Source organism: Miniopterus schreibersii, assembly GCF_964146895.1.
Source record: "Miniopterus schreibersii genome assembly, chromosome: 9".
Classification (NCBI taxonomy): Eukaryota; Metazoa; Chordata; class Mammalia; order Chiroptera; family Miniopteridae; genus Miniopterus; species Miniopterus schreibersii.
This window is the reverse complement of record NC_138118.1, coordinates 8,140,774-8,157,707: the sequence shown is the minus strand read 5'-3', so window position 1 is coordinate 8,157,707 and position 16,934 is coordinate 8,140,774. Positions and strand designations below refer to the sequence as shown.

Genomic DNA, 16,934 nt, shown 5'->3' with positions numbered 1-16,934 from the left:
ACAAAAGGCAGCAATCTTAGAGAGAGACGTCATCTCCCATCCCCTTTCCCGGGCCGGCACCATGGCTCCCTGAGCCGAGAGAGAGAAGGGGGCTGAGGCTGCTCTGGCCCTGATCCCAGCTCCGGGAAAGGGGAAAGGGCTTGAGAGATGGCATATCATGGGGGTTAAAAGCAAAGGGTTTGGAAGCAGACAGACCCAGGTTCCAATTCTGGCTCTGCCACTTGAGAGCTGAGGGACCTGGGGCAAGTGACTCTAGTTCTCTCCTCTGAAAGACAGGAGAACAGTAGCACCTGCTTTGAAAGCCAGGGTGGGATTGAATGAGGCTGCACCTATAAAACACTCAGCCCAGTGCCTGTCCCATGAAAAGCACCCAACACACTTCTTGTCCCTATAAAGTGAACGTAACTCTGCCGAATAATATGTTGAGTAATGACACAGGACCTTATTTTAACAACAGTAATAAGACCAACTCCTCAACTCATCTGCAGGGCTGCTTACCCAGCCTGCATGGTTTGCAGGTGTGATAAAGCTATAAAATGCTTTCAAACATGTAACCGCTATTACAGTGTAATCTGTAAAAGTTGATTTTGAAATTGAGGGGGAGCCGACCCCCTTCCCTTTCTGTAGAAGCCAGGGTGCACTAGTGCTCGCCTCAAGGGCAGACGTGAAAGGAAGAGCCCACCCAGATCAGCGAGGCCTGCTCAGCCTGACTTCCCTCCCTCTCACCCTGATTTCAGGCTCCTGACAGGCTGAGGCCGGTTCTGTTTGTTTACTATACATGCCTGGTGTTTTGTACTCAGGAGTTGTGCAATGCCTGGGAATGCGTTCTTTTTATTTGGCTAAGTTTTGAGATACGGGAAATGGTCTTTCCCCTATTTTAGTTAGCTAATCTGAGCCAGCACTGATAGATTTTAAATTAATCAATACCAATAGATAACCAAAGAGCTCAATGCAGTACTCTGTGTGAGGTTCTATTGGGAAATACACCAATATTTGGTCCCTGCCTTAGAGCTGGGGATACAAACTATGGAGGAAAGGGGTTTTCTATAGAAAGTAACCTTGGAGGATGGTCTGATCATAAATTCCTAACTGGGTCATTCACAGCAGGTAGTCAAGGCCCGGGCACAGAACCTCTCCAGTAAAAGGTTTATCTTTGCCCTACACGTAAGCCCCATCCATTGTTTCTGTGCATCTAGGTTAGCACACCTTTGAAACGTCTCTCACACCCCTAGGAAGAGTGACCACCCCAAAGAGAGCACATAATCTTGTTAACTCTCCTATAATCCATTCCCACCCTTGTTTTCTCCCACCTTCAGGTAACCTTCCTAACTTTCCCTCCTTAATTTCAAATGCTTGAAAGAAACTGCAAACTCATTTCGCAGAAACATTTGAGATCTTGCTTCCTGGCAATTGTCGCCAGTTTTGGCTCAAGTAAACTCTTATAAAAATTCTCTACAGGTTGGACGGTCTTTACATGGACAAAACCCAAACAATCATATAGCAATAAAAGACTGCAGTTGTTCAAGACAAAAAGACAAGAGCAGCCCAGGAAGCACCTGCCACATGTTTACCGAGTCAGAATGTGAGGCTGGATTAAGGACTGAATTGAACTGCAGTGGTGAATGTTTTGAAACCAATACAAACTGGAGGAATCTAGAGGTGACCAATGAAAGCAGTGTCATGGACACCTTCAAAGAAGTAGCGTATGGAGGCCCTTAAAGGCTAGATTGGGCTCCAAAAGCTGGGGGGGGGTGTGTTCAAGGTGAGGCAAGGGCATGAAGCAGGTGTGATGGGGGCGGGCATGGAGGGGGCACCATGGAGAAGATGGAAAGGGTCGGAGGACTAGGCTTGGGGACATTCTGAAAGCAAGAAAGAGGAGCTAAGATTTGCTGCCCTCGGAAAACAATGAAGATATGCTTAGATCTTATGGACGTGATAAAGTTAAACTTGTACATTCAAGAGGAAACATGTAGGGTAGGCAATCAAAGGCAAAGATCTAAGGGTCTGGTGTAAACAACCCCGGCGATGTAAAGTTGGGAGGGAGCCAGAGAACCAGAGAGCATGAATGAGCTTTGAAAGAGGTGACGAAAAAGAAGAGAGCGGAGAAGTGAGCCACTGGGGTTACCCCTACATCGTCCTTGTCACTAAGCTCATGACTCAGTTTCTTTATCTGGGCCTTCCAACTAGATGGCGAGGTCTGATGGCTGGACACACGCATTAGGCTTCTTTTCATTCCTTTAGTGTCTAGCCCAGATCTTGCTCTGCTGCGGGTGTGGCGTGAATACTTGTTAAATGAGGAGAAAAAGAATCAGTGAAGATCTTTTTCTGAAAGACAATTAGGACAACCAAAACAGTACCATGTCTCAGGTGAGGGGGCAAAATCCAGAGCACCCAACAACGGTGTGGCTCGGCCACCAGCCAATCAGAATGGCCTTATTGTTAATCCTTTAGTGGCTGAATCTGGGTGGGAGGTCTAGGGGGTCCCAGGAGTGTGGGACAGTCAGGGGCTCAGGCAGCATTTCAGCATTTGGGGAGTGGCATGGATGAGTGGGCTTGCTGGTTTTACATCACCCCCGATCTGCTTACATTGGGGAGCTCAAGAACTCTGAGAACAGCCAACTAGCCCCTGGATGCACAGTAGTAACCTGGGGTAAGGTCTCAGCACATGGTGGGGATGGAGGCTGTGGGTGGAAGCCAGATTTCAGGGGCCTGGGAGGAGCCTGGAGACCTGCCTCAGGGGGCTGGCTCTTCCCATTGCTCTGCCTCCCCATTCTGAAAGCAGCATTGTCCTCTTTTCCTCCAGTGGGCAGCCTGAACTTGGGTTGTGTGTACCTAGCAGCCTCTCTGACCCTTTTCCCCGTCTCTCTCCTCTCGGTCCCAGGATCTCAGCCCTCCTGTGTTCAGGTGAAAGGAAAGCCTGGAGAAAAGGCTCTCTCAGCCCTGTCTCTACAGTGCGGGACCCTCCAGGTCGTGGTTTGGGAGGCATCAAGCAGCTCTCACGGGGACATCTGTAATAGTGTCAACAATAATAATAAAATTAAAAAAAAAAAAAAAAGCTTTCTCCCCTCTGGTATTTTCCCACCCCATTAGATGCACCAGCGCAGCTGGAGGGTAAACAGAGCGCTGGCCCCTTTTGATGTCCTGGGAGCTTGTGCATGTCTGTTGATTGTCACAAACAGACGACGAAACGGACCAGATGTAAAGGATGACAGTCGCCACAAGATGCCAGGGAGTCAGTCACACTTGGGGTTGGATGACCATACACTTCATTCCAAATCTGAACCTATCTCACCCACAGCTCAGTATTAAGTAGGGGATCACTCTGAGCCCCCGAGAGCTGGAGCACTGGCCAGCTGCTGTGGGAAGGTCCCGCGCCTTCCTGCCACTGCCCTCACCACGTCTGTGGCTGCGGAGCTGGTCCCCCTCCAGCCGCAGGGCACGCAGTTCTGTGCCTCAGGCCGCCCACTGCTCCTGCTCAGTGACAAATCAGAGCTCCACGGGCCTCCCCCAGCTAAATCGTCCCCTGACCGTCCGTGCAAGGTCCACTTTAATCCTAATTTGCTGCACGATCCCATACAAACGCCTCTGCTTGGTTATCTGAGGAGGTTGAGCCTGTATTCCCAGGGACGTGAGAAGCACAGGTAAGATGACTGAAGTGTCGTTTCACTGGTGCCAATGTGCTGGAGAGAGGCAGGTTGTTATTTTTTCCGTGGTGAGCTGTGGCGGCAGCAACAGTAGTACCCAGCTCCTCTGACTCTTTCCGCGGGGAAGAGATGTTCACACGCAGCACCGGGCTTCCTCCCCTGGGCTCCGGCCTCCACTCCAGGGGGGTCAGGGACGGCTGGGGGCAGAGGGGTGGCACCAACTTACGGTTCAGTGGCCCAGTGTGCACACAGGGCTGTCCTCGCTGCGACCCACAGTGGGTCTGCAGGGAACTGAGCGCTAACTCAGACTCCACCTGGCTCCACCTTCCCTGCTGAGAAGCAAGGAAGCTCGCAGGAGAGAGGGAGGCGCCTCATGCTGTCCCACTGGCTTGGCCCTTGCGGGCAAGTCACCCAGCAGCCCCGGCTTCCAGCCCGCAGCCTTCACCGCGTGCAGAACCGCGGCGATGCGCGGTCACGGTTACGGGAACACGAAACCAACAGCAAGGGGCAAAACTGCGCAATTTGTTGGGTGACAAGCTATAAACCAAAAAATTTCTTAGAAACTCTAATTTTAACATGTTGCCTTTTTTTTTTTTTTTTTTAAATCCTCACCTGAGCCCGGTCGGGTGTGACTCAGCGGTTGAGCATCGACCTAGGATCCAGGAGATGGTGGTTCGATCCCCGGTCAGGGCACATGCCCGGGTTGCGGGCTCGATCCCCAGTCGGGGGCGTGCAGGAGGCAGCCGATCAATGACTCTCTCATCACTGATGTTTCTACCTCTCCCTCTCCCTTTCTCTCTCTGAAATCAATAAAGATATATTTAATAAATAAATAAATAAATATATAAATCCTCACCTGAGGATATTTTTTCTATTTCTTTTCAGAGAGAGTGGAAGGGAGAAAGCCGGAGAGACAGAGAGAGAAAGAGAGAGACATTGATGTGAGAGAGACACATCAATTAGTGGCCTCTCGAATGCACCCTGACCAGGGCCAGGGATCAAGCCTGCAACTGATGTACTTGCCCTTGACCATAATCGAACCCAGGACCCTTCAGTTCACAGGCCAACACTCTAACCATTGAGCCGGACAGGTTAGGGCGCCTTTTTTTAAGTCAACAAGACAAAAGTAAGAGATTGCCTTTTCGAATGTGCCACACTACGAATTTTAATTTTCATATCAACTTAAATAGAAATTCACAGTAAATCCAGTGGGGAACTAGGGTGGGAACAGGGATTAGGGGAGAGAAGCAATATATTTTACAATTTTTTAAAAAACTGAGTATCGGAATCTCATTTTTAAAATATCCATCACCGGGCACAAACATATTCAACATGCATTTGGCTCTGAAATCTATTTTAATCTAGCAATTCCACTTGTGGGACTTTATCTTACAGAAGAAGTGGAATAAGTGCCAGAGAGTATTTCTGGTGGCTAAAATCAGAAACGACCAATCGCTCATAAATAGATAGTCTGTTAAATGAAGTCAATCCATGCAAAGGAACCCTAGACAGCTGTTAAGGAGAGGACTATGTATGGACCACATGGAATTACTCTCACAAAATACTGTTCAGTTATAATAGCATGCTTCCGTTTTTGTAAAAAAACAACAACAACCAACAAAATATATTACATGCAAAGAAAAAAGTCTAGGCAGATTTGGTATATGTACACCAAACAATGATTGCCTCCGAGGAGGGAGACAGTATGGGGTAAACTCTCATTTTATTCTTTTTACATATACGACAAACATAACTTTCCCAGTTTACACATAAATATATGAATATATAAAAGTATATGTAGAGAAGTAATCTTTAAAATCCTAAGTATACTTTTAAAGAAAATGAAACAACAAAATGCATTTGATTCTCTGCTTGAACTGGTCTGACAGACCCTTCTGATAAGACGCACAGCCCATGGAAGCCCTGGGAACCATAGGAGGACGGTCATGGTCAAGGCTGCCTGTCCTGACCCCTCTCCAGCTCCAGCTCCCTCTCACTTCCTTCTGAAGGGGACCATGGACACTCCAGGTTTCCCACTACTAAGGGAAGCTAACCTCTTTCCTAAGCTTGCTGTGAGGGTGACTCACCCCTTCCTTCCCTAAGGCCAGGAAAAAACTGATAACTTGGTTTTTGGTAGTTCAGGCAGTTAGGAAAAGGGGTCTTGGGCTTACCTTTCTTTTAGCCAACTGTAGGCCCAGGACAAAAATGTCAAAGGGAAACCAAAAACGAAGCAACTCTGGCCTCCAGCTGGGAAAGAGCTTACCTTCTCTGCAAACTGAAAGGCTAAATTTTTGCCCAAATCAGACAATGATTTTAACACAAGGGGAAAAGATAGTCTGATGTATTGCTTCCTGATATAGTGCTCTTTTGAATGTCAAGTGTAGAGAACTGAGTGAATCACCTGCCTCAGTTCTGGCACTGATTTGCCTCCTGTAATTAAAGGGAAAGATGTGCGTGCCAATTTTTCTGTTAGGTAGCCAGTGCAGGGGATTCAGAGAGTCTGGGGTACCTGTGGAGGCTGTCTGGCTCTGGTGAAGAAACAATGGTCATGCCTGGACACAGAAGACTGTGAGAGACACAACGCACAAGCAGGGGTCAGCCTTGGTCACCCGTGAGACATTCCATGGGCCTTGGGGAAGCAAAAGAGAAGGGGCTAAGGTTCCTGAGACAGTGGGGGAGGCCGAGTCAATTTTGCCCATAGCCAAAGAAGCAACTCCTGCAAGTTATATTTGAGTTGCTGGGAAAGGCCTTCAAGATATATTTCTGATTATCTTGCCAGAGTTGCTAAAATTCAACCCTTAGAGATTCATTCCTTCTGACTGAGACTTTAAGCATGTTAAATTGCAAACTAATTCCTCTAGCTTCTATCCAGTTTAGAAGACATGGGTCCAAGAACAAATGCATTTGAATATCAGAAGGAAAGTAAGAAAGAACCCATGGGTCAGAGGCTCAGCAGTCAAGAAAGGTTCCAGGCGAAAAGAGAACGTGTGAGGGGCAGCACTGCATACAACAGTATTAGACCAGACAAGATGGAACTGCAGAAGCCTTGTCATAATGCTTTTAGAGTTTCTGTTCAAAAAATGTTTCTCACACACACACAAAGCTCCACATAAAGGTGTCTGTTACCAGCCGCCTTATCTGTACCTGTGCAGGTGGCCTTAGATCTTGATGTTGAAGCCTGATTAGGCAGTTGGTTTCATTCTGAGTAATAGGCTCACTAATTTAAAATTCTATGGGATCCTTACTTTGGACTCCCACGTTTTTGTCCCCTGCTCTAAAGAGCCCTTGAGGTGATTGTTAAAGCAGCCACTCTCAACCTTGGCTGCACCTTAAAATCACCTGGGACCTTTCAAACATCCTGGGGCGCAGGACCCATTCGCAGAGATTTGATTTAATTGGTCTAGGGTGGGGCCCAGGCATTGCTGTTTCAGGGCACTGAAATGTCTCATGTGCACCCAGAGTTAAAATGTTAACAAATGTGGTGGGGGTGGGGGTGGGGGTGGGGGTGGGGGTGGGGGCAGGGACAGTTGAATCTCATATCTAATCAATGGTGATTTAGGATATCTACAGTTGGCAAGAAATGGTTTAAATTTTGGACTAAAATGCATATTAGGAACACTGATGCAGATTCTGCAGGTCTGCCCTTTCTGCAGAAACCATAGGGAAAGGCCTGGTTGGGAGACTGTGGCCGAGTCCGCAGAACCTGTCAGCTCTTAGCTGGAATTCCTTGTGTTTTTTTGTTTGTTTGAAATATGTTTTTATTGATTTCAGAAAGAGGAAGGTGTGGAGAGCAGCTGAACCTGGAGGCTGGCCAGGACTAGGGCAGGAGCAAGGCTGTGCCCTGAAGACCCTGAGGGACCTCGTCCGGGGCAGAGGCAAAGCCTTTGCCTGGAGACAGGTTCCCCTGTCCATTGTAAAGGCTGACACGCTGGCTTGAGCAGGGCTATGCTTGTGTGTAACACGTCCTGCCAGAGGCTAGGATATGTGCTCAGCCGAACAGCCATCGGGTGCCAGCCTCAGGGTACAGTGGGTGCAGCGTGTAACAATAGAAAACCCCCAAGATGTTGATCTGGGCGCAGCAAGCAGAACGTTCTGAGCAAGTTTGCCAAGCGATTGCTTTTGTCCCTCTCAGCTACCTGCAGTTTCCCTGAAGAATTGTTACCTTGATGTGTAGTAAAGACGCTGAGCTTGCTTGGGGTCACTGTCTCTCCATCCGAGGGCAGCGTCCCACCTGGCCCCAGCTTTAACTGTCTTATATGTCTCTGTGTATTTCTTAATCTCCTATCGCTCCCTCTCAGGAAACCCCACTTCCCAGCACAGGTCGTGGCAGGAAGAGAGAGGGGGAGAGAGACAGAAACATCAATGATATGAGAAGAGCCACCAAGTGGCCGCCTCCTGCACGCCCCTAGCTGGGGACGGAGCCCACAACCCGGGCATGTGCCCTGACTGGGAAACAAACTGCAGTCTCCTGGATCCTAGTGCGATGCTCAACCGCTGAGCCACGCCAGCCGGGCTGGAATTCCTGGTTTTTCTGCAACACTCCTTGTGCTGCTGCGAATAAGAGCCCACCCTCCCTGGCCTGTCTCGGAGAGTATCTCTGGTCTCCTGAGTCTCACCTTTCCCCACCCCCCAGAAGCAGGCTTAACATCAGGTCTGAGGCAGGAAGACCTAGACGGCTGGGGAAGTGGCCTAGCCCATCTGAACGGAATCCTCAAATGCTGTTCCCACTCCCCCTGTTTCCCTTTGGTCAGGATTTCCTGATGCGGTCGTTCCCAACACACTCTGCCCCGTGTGGCCCCTTCTCCAGGCCAGAGTCTCAGCCCACCGCCCTGTGAGCCATACTCGGATGTGCCTGCCTCGCCCTGCAGGGTTGGGCGCCTTGGGTGCTTTGCTCTCTGCATTCCTCCAAGTAGGTGTCACCTCTTCCTCCATTTGAGGGACCATGGCTCCTCCATATAGGATTCCGGGCCCTAGCTGCCCTCAAGCCTGAGCTGACACTCGGCCCCTCCCAGAAGTGCAGTATGTTCCCAGCCATGACAGGAAAACGGTATAGGAAGAGAGTCACGTGGAATTTTGTCTTCCCATCTTTTGTAACATGGACGGGAACATTTTTTCTACTTTGCTGTTTAGTCTTTACTACATGACCAATTCCCAGTTGAGTTCAATTACAGGAAAAATTTTGTTCTGGAAATTAATTCGTATGCTTTCTGTTGTCCCAAATCCAAAACTATGCAACCCAGTATATTTTTGTTTGTCTGTAAGCTGCCAGAAAATTTAGAGCCAAATTCATTGTCCAAGTGTTGTGATCGGCTAAATCCAGGCCATTCAAAATATCCATTCCTTTTGCTTTGCTTTGTTTTCTCCTGGGCTTTTCCACACCGAGTTTCAGGCTAAGCTCCGCGCCGTGCCCAAGCCTGCCACCACATTCTACCTCCTTCTCTCTCAGATGGGCCCACCCTCCACACCACTGCCTTCACCCAGCCTGGGTGCTGCGGGGCCAGCTTCACTGTCCTCCATCCAGGGCTTTCTAGGCTGCCCGGCTGACCCTGCCTCGGTGAGGTCCTGCTTCAGTGAGAGCCCGCTGGCGTCCGGGACCACACCACAACCATGAATTCTTCCCACGCCTGCCTGTCCCCCCCACCCTCCGTCTTGGTGACTTTGCCCTGGGCCAGTTCCCTCAGCCTGAAACAAGGACAGGAACATTTTTCAGCTGCCTCCCACCCAGGGATCGAGCCCAAAACCTGGGCATGTGCCCTGCCTGACGGGGAATCAAACCAGCAACCTTTCAGTGCACGGGAGGACACTCAACCAACTGAGCCACATCGGCCAAGGCGGGACTGATTTTAATGTTTTGTTTGACTGTCCAACTAGAATGGTGAGGTCCTGCAGGGAAGGGAGGTATTTATCACCGTGTCCTTAACGCCCAGCACACAGAAATGTCAAGTCAATGAATACAGGACGCAGGCAGGGTTCAGATCTTCTGGAACAAAAGGACTGGAGGCCAGCCTCTCCGCTATCCTTCCTCAAAAACAGTCCCGGTTTCCCCTGACTTCTAACAGAATTCTGCTCCATCCTAGGCAGACACCCTTAAAGTAGGCCTGCCCCACTCCTTCGGTGTGCCTGATATCTGACAACGCAAGCAGAAAGGATTTTTTCTTTTATGTAGTAACCGCGGAGGGTGTAAGAGTTTAATAACAAAATTACTGGAAAGTGCATTATAACGCTATGGGGGGGGGGCATTATTACCCGGGTACTTTGGAGCCCTGGAGAAGTCACATCCCCGAAGCACATCTCAACCCCAGCTAGAGTTCGCCTGCTCCTTCCTCAGCACCAGCTGGTTAAAGCAAAGTCACTGCACTTCCTTTGCCCCAATCTGAGCCCCCAGAGGGCACTGCCCAGCGTCCCCCCCCCCTCCCGGCCAGGATTCCCCCGCTGAGGTCTGGCTGTTCTCAGGGGTCTGAAGCCAGTTCTCCGTGACACTCCTGGTATCATTACATTCTGCGCTGACGCTCTGGCCTCCATGGGCTCCCAACTCCATCCTTAGAGGAAAAGTGGAAGAAAGGCGATCATTCCATCGCCTTCACCTTCCTGCGTTCCCCGGCTGCCGACTGTGAGCAGCGAGGGCGGGCTGTCGGATCCTTCCACGCACTCCCACTCGCGCACGCCCCCTGGGACCCGCGCGGCGCGGCGCGGGGCGGGCGCTCGGCCCGGGCGCAGGGTCCCGGGGCGCGCGGGGCCGCGGCTGCCCCGCTCGGCCGCGGACGTCCGGGCAGCACTTTGCTCACGTCCCGCAGGTCGGGCTGAAGCGCCCCGGTCCCCACGTCCGCACACGGGAAACGCAGTCCGCGGTCTGCACACGGCCACTTCCCAGCTCCGGGCTGGGGCGGCTCCGGCCGTCTCCTCCCTTTCCCCCCGCGCGTCCCCGCCTCGGACCCCCAGCGAGTCCCCTCCTCTGTCCCCCGACGCGTCCCCTCCGCCGCCCCCCGGCCCTACCTCCAGGCGGGCCGCGGCTCCTGGGGCTCCGAGGCGCAGCTTGGGGGCGCTGGGGCGGGCGGGGGCTGCAGGCGGCGGGGGCCCGGGGCGCCATGGCCCGCAGCCCTGCGCCCTGGGGTCCGCCCAGCCTCTCGGGGAGAGCCGCGCGCCCTGCGCTCGCGTCGCCGCCGCCCCGCGGCTCTGGGCGGGCGAGGGCGGGCTCGCCAGTCTTTCCCCGCCCGCAGGCGGCTCCGTGCGGGCCGCGCGCCCGCGGTCCCCGCCCCGCGCCCCGCGCCCCTCCGCCCCTCCAGTGAGCTCATCCGCAGCTGCCGGGCGCCCGGCCCGTAGCCACGGCAACGCCTCTCCCCGGGCCCTGGGACGCCGGCGGCTCCCGTAAACAGGACCTTCTGCCGGACTCTTCCCCTCGCCTTTTTTTGGGGGGTGGGGAGAGGGCGGCTTAACCCCTTCTTTGCTGGAATGGCATTCTGCATCTCCACCAGCCTGGGGCCGAGACTCTGAAACCGAGGCACGGAGGTGGCGGCGACACTCCTCGCCTTCAGTTCACGCCGGGCGTTATGGAGGTGGGGGGGCACCCTAGGGAGTCAGCCACCACCTTGTCCCCTGCAACCGGCAGTCTGGCCGGGGCACCGACAACCGTAACTCAGGCGAGGAGAGCCCAGGGCTCCTGAGCGCCGAGCACAGGGTCTCAGATCTGGCGAGGAGGGAAGTCAGGAAAGGCCCGGAGGAGAGAGGACTGGATGGTCCCCGCTGCCGCCACTGGCTCAGGGCAATCGAGGAGCTCAGATCACAGGACTTAGGACTGCCCACTGCGAAGTACACGGGAAAATGCTGTGGGCATTTTATGCGGAGGACAGGGAGGAAAGTCATTCTTGTCTTTTGCTCAGGGGCCCCCAGAAGGAGGGGCCTAAAGTCTAGGAGCAGTGGAAAAAGGGGGAAAGAGGTTCGGCCTACTAATCCACAAAAGGGGTGTGTGTGGGGGGGGGGGGATAAAGGATTGCAGAACATGGGGAACACTGGGTACTGCCAGGCAGTTCCTACAGACCCGGCCTGAGATTTAAGGGACACAGGCAGGTCTCAAAGTCACAGAGAAAAAGCTGTCTCCCTAGGGAGGGCTTTGCTCATTCTTGAGATCTTTAAAGCTTTTCTTGGGCTTGTTAGAGCTTCCTAAACTGCTTCATTGCCATACCCACTTCAACTAAGCACAGTAAACTTTAGAATATCATTTTGTAAGGTTCAAGTGCTTCTTAAAAAGTGTAAGCACTTTAATTATTGTTTTGTTTGCTGAAGTATCATTCAGCAAGTTTTCACTTTCTTAAAAAAAACACAGAGCCCAGCCAGGCGTGACTCAGTGGTTGAGCATTGACCTAGGATCCAGGAGATCAAGGTTCGATTCCCGGTCAGGGCACAGGCCAGGTTGCAGGCTCAATCCCCAGTTGGGGGCATGCAGGAGGCAGCCTGTCTGTCAATGACGACTCTCATCATTGATGTTTCTATCTCTCCCTCTCCCTTCCTCTCTCTGAAATCAATAAAGATATATTTTTTAAAAAACCAAACAAAAAAAAAAGAAACCAGAGACTTGGCTTCTTGAGGGTTAATTACTCCCAGGGTCCTGGGTGTCAGGAGGCAAACGCAAAGTGGAGAAAATGGCAGATGGAGAGCCACTGAGAGCTCAGGTGGCTGCCTCCCCCAACCCAATGCACAAAACAGGCCCATGGCCTTCAATTTTGTGGCTTCCATAATTGCTAATCACATCTCAGGTGGGCAGGCCAGAGAGGAGGCTAGGGAGGCCCTCAGTGGTAACTTGTAGGTGGCAGGCAGCTGTTCCTTCTTTTTTTCTTTTAATCTTCACCCAAGGATATTTTTTCTATTGCTTTTCAGAGAGAGTGGAGGAGAGAGAGAGAGAAACATCAATGTGAGAGAGACACACATCAATTGGTTGCCTCCCACACGGGGATGGAACCTACAACCAAGATACATGCCCTGGTCCGGATTCAAACCCAGGGCACTTCAGTCCTCGGGCCAACATTCTAACCACTGAGCCAAACCAGCCAAGGCTGTTCCTTCGTCTCTGGGTTTTGGATGCTACCTTGTTTTAGAAAAACATTCCTGCTTCAGTTCAGACTCTGATGAGTGATGCTGGCACTTGTGCTTTGCAAGTTTCCATCCCTGCCTGCTTGTCCCAGCCCCAACTCCACCTTTCCTCAGGGCTGGCTGCTTCCATCCCTGGGTCATCCGATGAGTATGTCACCATGGCAGGGGACCCACGCATGACTCCCTTCCCTCCTTTCCTGTGAGGCCCTGCCCCTGCTGGCTCCCTGGAGCTTTTCCAACTGATGCTACCCCTGGTCTCTCCCAAGCCTTGGTTCTCAAGCTCCCGAGGGAAGGGTAGCCCCCCAAGGTGGGGCCTGTGCACTGGGGCCTGGAAGACCGTCTAAGTGGTCCCCTCTTCTCCCTGCTCCGACAGTGCCTCCTCTTGCCCTCCCTGTCTGTCCTCAGCTTCTCTCCACTGTGGAAAGTGAGAGCCAGGGTAGGAGGGAGGGCCTGGCCTCAAGTCAGGAAAGCTGTGAGTGGGAGGAGGGGGAAAGAGTGGATTGTTCCTGATCTTAAATCCTGCCTTTTCCACCCAGCACAGTCTTGGATCTCTGCAGAGCGTCTCAACACCCTCCTCTTCTTCCCTTGGCGTCCTGCTGAAGAGGTCGGCCTCCAGGTCAGGCCAAATCCTGCTCTAAAGCAAGTTGCTTCTCCTCTAACCCTCAGTGTCTCCCCCCTACCCCCCAATATATCTTTATTGATTTCAGAGAGAGGAAGGGAGAGGGAGAGAGAGTTGAAACATCAATGATGAGAGAGTCATTTATCGAGCCCGAACCTGGACATATGCCCTGACCGGTAATCGAACCTTGATCTCCTGGATCCTAGGTCGACGCTCAACCGCTGAGCCACACCCCGCCAGGCTAACCCTCAGTGTCTTCATCTGTAAAGTGGAAACAGGATCGGTTATGCCACCCCCTCTCGTGGATTAAAGCAGATCATTAAGTAAAGGATGTTGTCCCCTCCTGGCCCCTGGGGGCGCCCTCTTTTAGCTTCTCCTAATCTCATTTCTTTCCAGGAGCGCAGGATGCTCAGGGTTCAAGAGGCCAGAGCAGGCAGCTTTTCTTCTCCCCCATTCGAGTTGAGCTTCCCGACTCCATGATCCGTTTTAGGTCCAGGGCCTCTGCCAGGGCCTGGCCAGCAGCACAGTGCCTGCTTCATCTTAGCTACAAGCCAAGTGAAGGAGACTGAGGGCTGAGAGGGGTAGCCTGGTTACGACCGGGAGGGAGCCTCAGAAGGAGCCTTTGAGCATCTCCTCTCCAAAACTGTTCAATTTCCACTGAAATTCCTTGTTCCAGGCACTTGACATATGTCATGTCATGTAATCCTCCTCACACATCTGAGCAATGAAATATTATTCCCACCATTTTAGGGGTGAGAGACCCAAGTTCCAAGAGGTTATGTACCTTATCTGAGGTCACACAGGCCCAGGACGGTCGGGGTGAAGCCATGTTCCTTTGTTACACCAGGTTGTCTGAGAACCAGCGCCACCCACTCACTCTGGAGGGGGGTTTCTGGATCGGCATTCAATCCCAGTCCTGGCTATGCTGCCCCTTCTGGAAGGTGCAGGCACTGCATTTCCTGGGGCATCGCTGACCCTCCTCCCTAGGGATCAGGTACCCCCGTTTGGGTCACTATTTTCCATTCTTTCACAGCCCCTTGACAGCAACCTGCTTCTATCTCATTGCCACCTGCCCCATGCATAGTTGAAAAGCATACACACAGTAGATGATGGATGACAGGCTGGGTTATTTTATGATGATTTTATCTAGAAAACTGGCATGGGGAGAGAAATCATTTATCTGTGCTTAGGCCTTTGATATTTGGATGAGATAGAGCAAGGAAGGAACTTATTTTAGCAGCGAAAGTCACCTTGACATGCCCTTGGAGAGGCTTCTCATCCTTCCGACTGACCAACAGTGGATCTGGGCCTGTGGCGCCATCTGGACAAGCAGCTGGGCTCCCCTTGTCTTTCATGGGCACCCTGCTCCTTCCCTCTATTCTTGTTCCATCGCTTGTGCCATCCTTGGCCCATTCTCTCCTCCTAGAGAGGCTGGACGTGAGGTCCTTTCTGCCCCACCGCAACCCCTGGCTGGCTCCCTCTGAGGAAACAAAACCAAGCCAAGCATCCCACACAAACCTCAAACCCAGTCTTGGTTTGTTCTTGGTCCCAATCAAATGTCATCCAGGAGCTGTGGTGTGGAAGGGGAGGGGAAGCTCAGGCCACCCAGGGGAGGGGAGCAGGGCTCAGACTGAGGGCCCCGGGCTCCTGCACCCTCCCCTAGCTTTCAAGGGCCTGGCTTTGGCTGCGATCACTTTGTCTAGCTTTAGGACAGAGGCATTAAAGGACCAGGAGCAGCGGAGCTGCAGAAAGCATGGTGGGGCACAGCAGAGCAGAGCAGGATGGGACCTTACCTATGAGCAGGAGCACACCACTCCAGAGGGAGGGGACCTGTTGGGGGCCACATGCATTAGTACAGGAGTGGCACCTGCCCCTGGGTAGAGCTAGAACAACCCATCTAGGCAACCAGAAGGTGGAAACCAGAAGAGGAGAGAAATTCTCTCAAGAAGTAATGGAGACCATTCAACTAAAGAGACAGAAAGAGAAAGGGAGACGTAGCAGTAGCAAGTAGGCCTACCTGAGGAGGGGATTTGAAAACCATGGCAGCAAATGGGGAAAGAGGCAGGCATGCCTAAGACAGCCTCCTCCCTTAGTGTCTTTTCCAGTATTGATTCTGACATTTTCTATGTATGTGGGTGCCCCAGGGCCAGAATTTTTATGCCCAGGTCCAACTTTCTTAGAAGCCAATTGCAGGCCAGGTGCACTATGCAGGGCCGGGGGGCAGGGATGGGGTCCGTGCTTCCCAAACTTTGTGTTTGCCTGATAATCCCCTTGGCTTGTTCAGGGATGGGGTGGGGAATCTAATCTTCCCCATAGGGACCCTAATGCAGGGGAGGCCAGCAGTCTGCAGTTTCACAAGCACCCCAGGTGTTTGGGGTGGAGCTGGCTCAAGTTCCCACTGGAGACACACTAGTGTAGAGCATGTTCAGTTCAGGGGGATGGGAAAGGAAAAGGGGAGGTTTCGGCAGACGTAGGCAGGGGTTGATGCTCTATTATGAAGAAAGTGAGTGTGGCGGTGGGGGTGCTGAAAGGGCCTCAGCAGAGAACTGTCCTCAACACAGAGCCCAGTGGTTCTCACCTAGGGACAACTTTGCTCCTCTGGGGACATTTGACAATGTTTGAAGACATTTTAAAGTCACAGCTGGGAAAGGGGGAGTATTTCTGGCATCCAGTGGGTAGAGGCCAGAGATGCTGCTAAACATCCTACAATGTACAGGACAGCTTCCCATCCCCCTTGTCCACACCCATCACATCCAATAAAGAATTATCCTGCCCCAAATGTCAAAAGTACAGAGGTAGAGAATCCCAGAGCCTGCCGATTCCCTATCCCCACCTTCTGCCCCAAGGTTTGAGCATGGTGCCTGCTACATAACACAGTTACTTGGGAAATGCTAAAGTCACCCGCGTTTGGATCGTCGCCAAGATAAGCACAGCCAGGTGGGCCTGCACATCTTTCCCAGCCCATCCATTTCTTCCCAGCCAGGTCTGGGAACCCAGGGGAATGGTGCCACCTAGTGATACCAGAGTTAACACGAGCAGGAACAGTTCCAAGAACAGGAAACTATTAACAATAATTAGCTGGCGTTTGCTGTGGAGATTTTATGGGAGAAACTGAAGATTACCCAAATGAGAACAGAGGTTATTTATTCAGATCTTTCTATAGCGAGGGAGTCAGCCGTCATCACGTGCGTCTGGCAGAGATTCAAGTACAAGTGAAGACTCACATGCTAGTGGGCAAGGTTTATAGAGAGAAAAAGGCTTCGGGTGGGCCCTAAACTGCAGGTTGGTAGCACAGGGAAGCTGGAGGCCGGGGCGTATTGTGATTGGTTTGGAGAGGACATTTGGCTTTCTACAGCGGGGTCTTGAGTTGGAAGTGGGGGTGAAAATTAGAGAAGCTGGAACTCATTGACTAAGACCTGACTGTTCTGGGCCCATTGCTGCAGAGGCTGTGAGTTAGGGTTCTATTGTCATATGTGGACTGGCCAGTGTCTGGATAGTCAGTCTCTTAATTTGTTAATCATTCTTGCTGTTACTAATCCCCAAAACAGACTGCATAAAGTTACCCATTTAAGAAAAATTTTAAAAAA

The 16,934-nt window shown here is 51.9% G+C and overlaps 1 protein-coding gene across 5 annotated transcripts in view; it reads right to left on the bottom strand.

Annotated features, from left to right (window-relative positions):
- Positions 1–16,934, bottom strand: part of DENND2A (DENN domain containing 2A) — a 110,964-nt gene that overhangs the window by 77,832 nt on the left and 16,198 nt on the right. The window contains exon 1 of one of the 5 annotated variants that reach the window (XM_081148059.1): positions 10,638–10,809. The exons of the other annotated variants lie outside the window; for them this stretch is intronic. The gene's annotated coding sequence lies outside the window, so the exon portion shown is untranslated. Of the gene's footprint in view, positions 1–10,637; positions 10,810–16,934 lie in introns of those variants that run through there. 5 annotated transcript variants of the gene reach the window in all.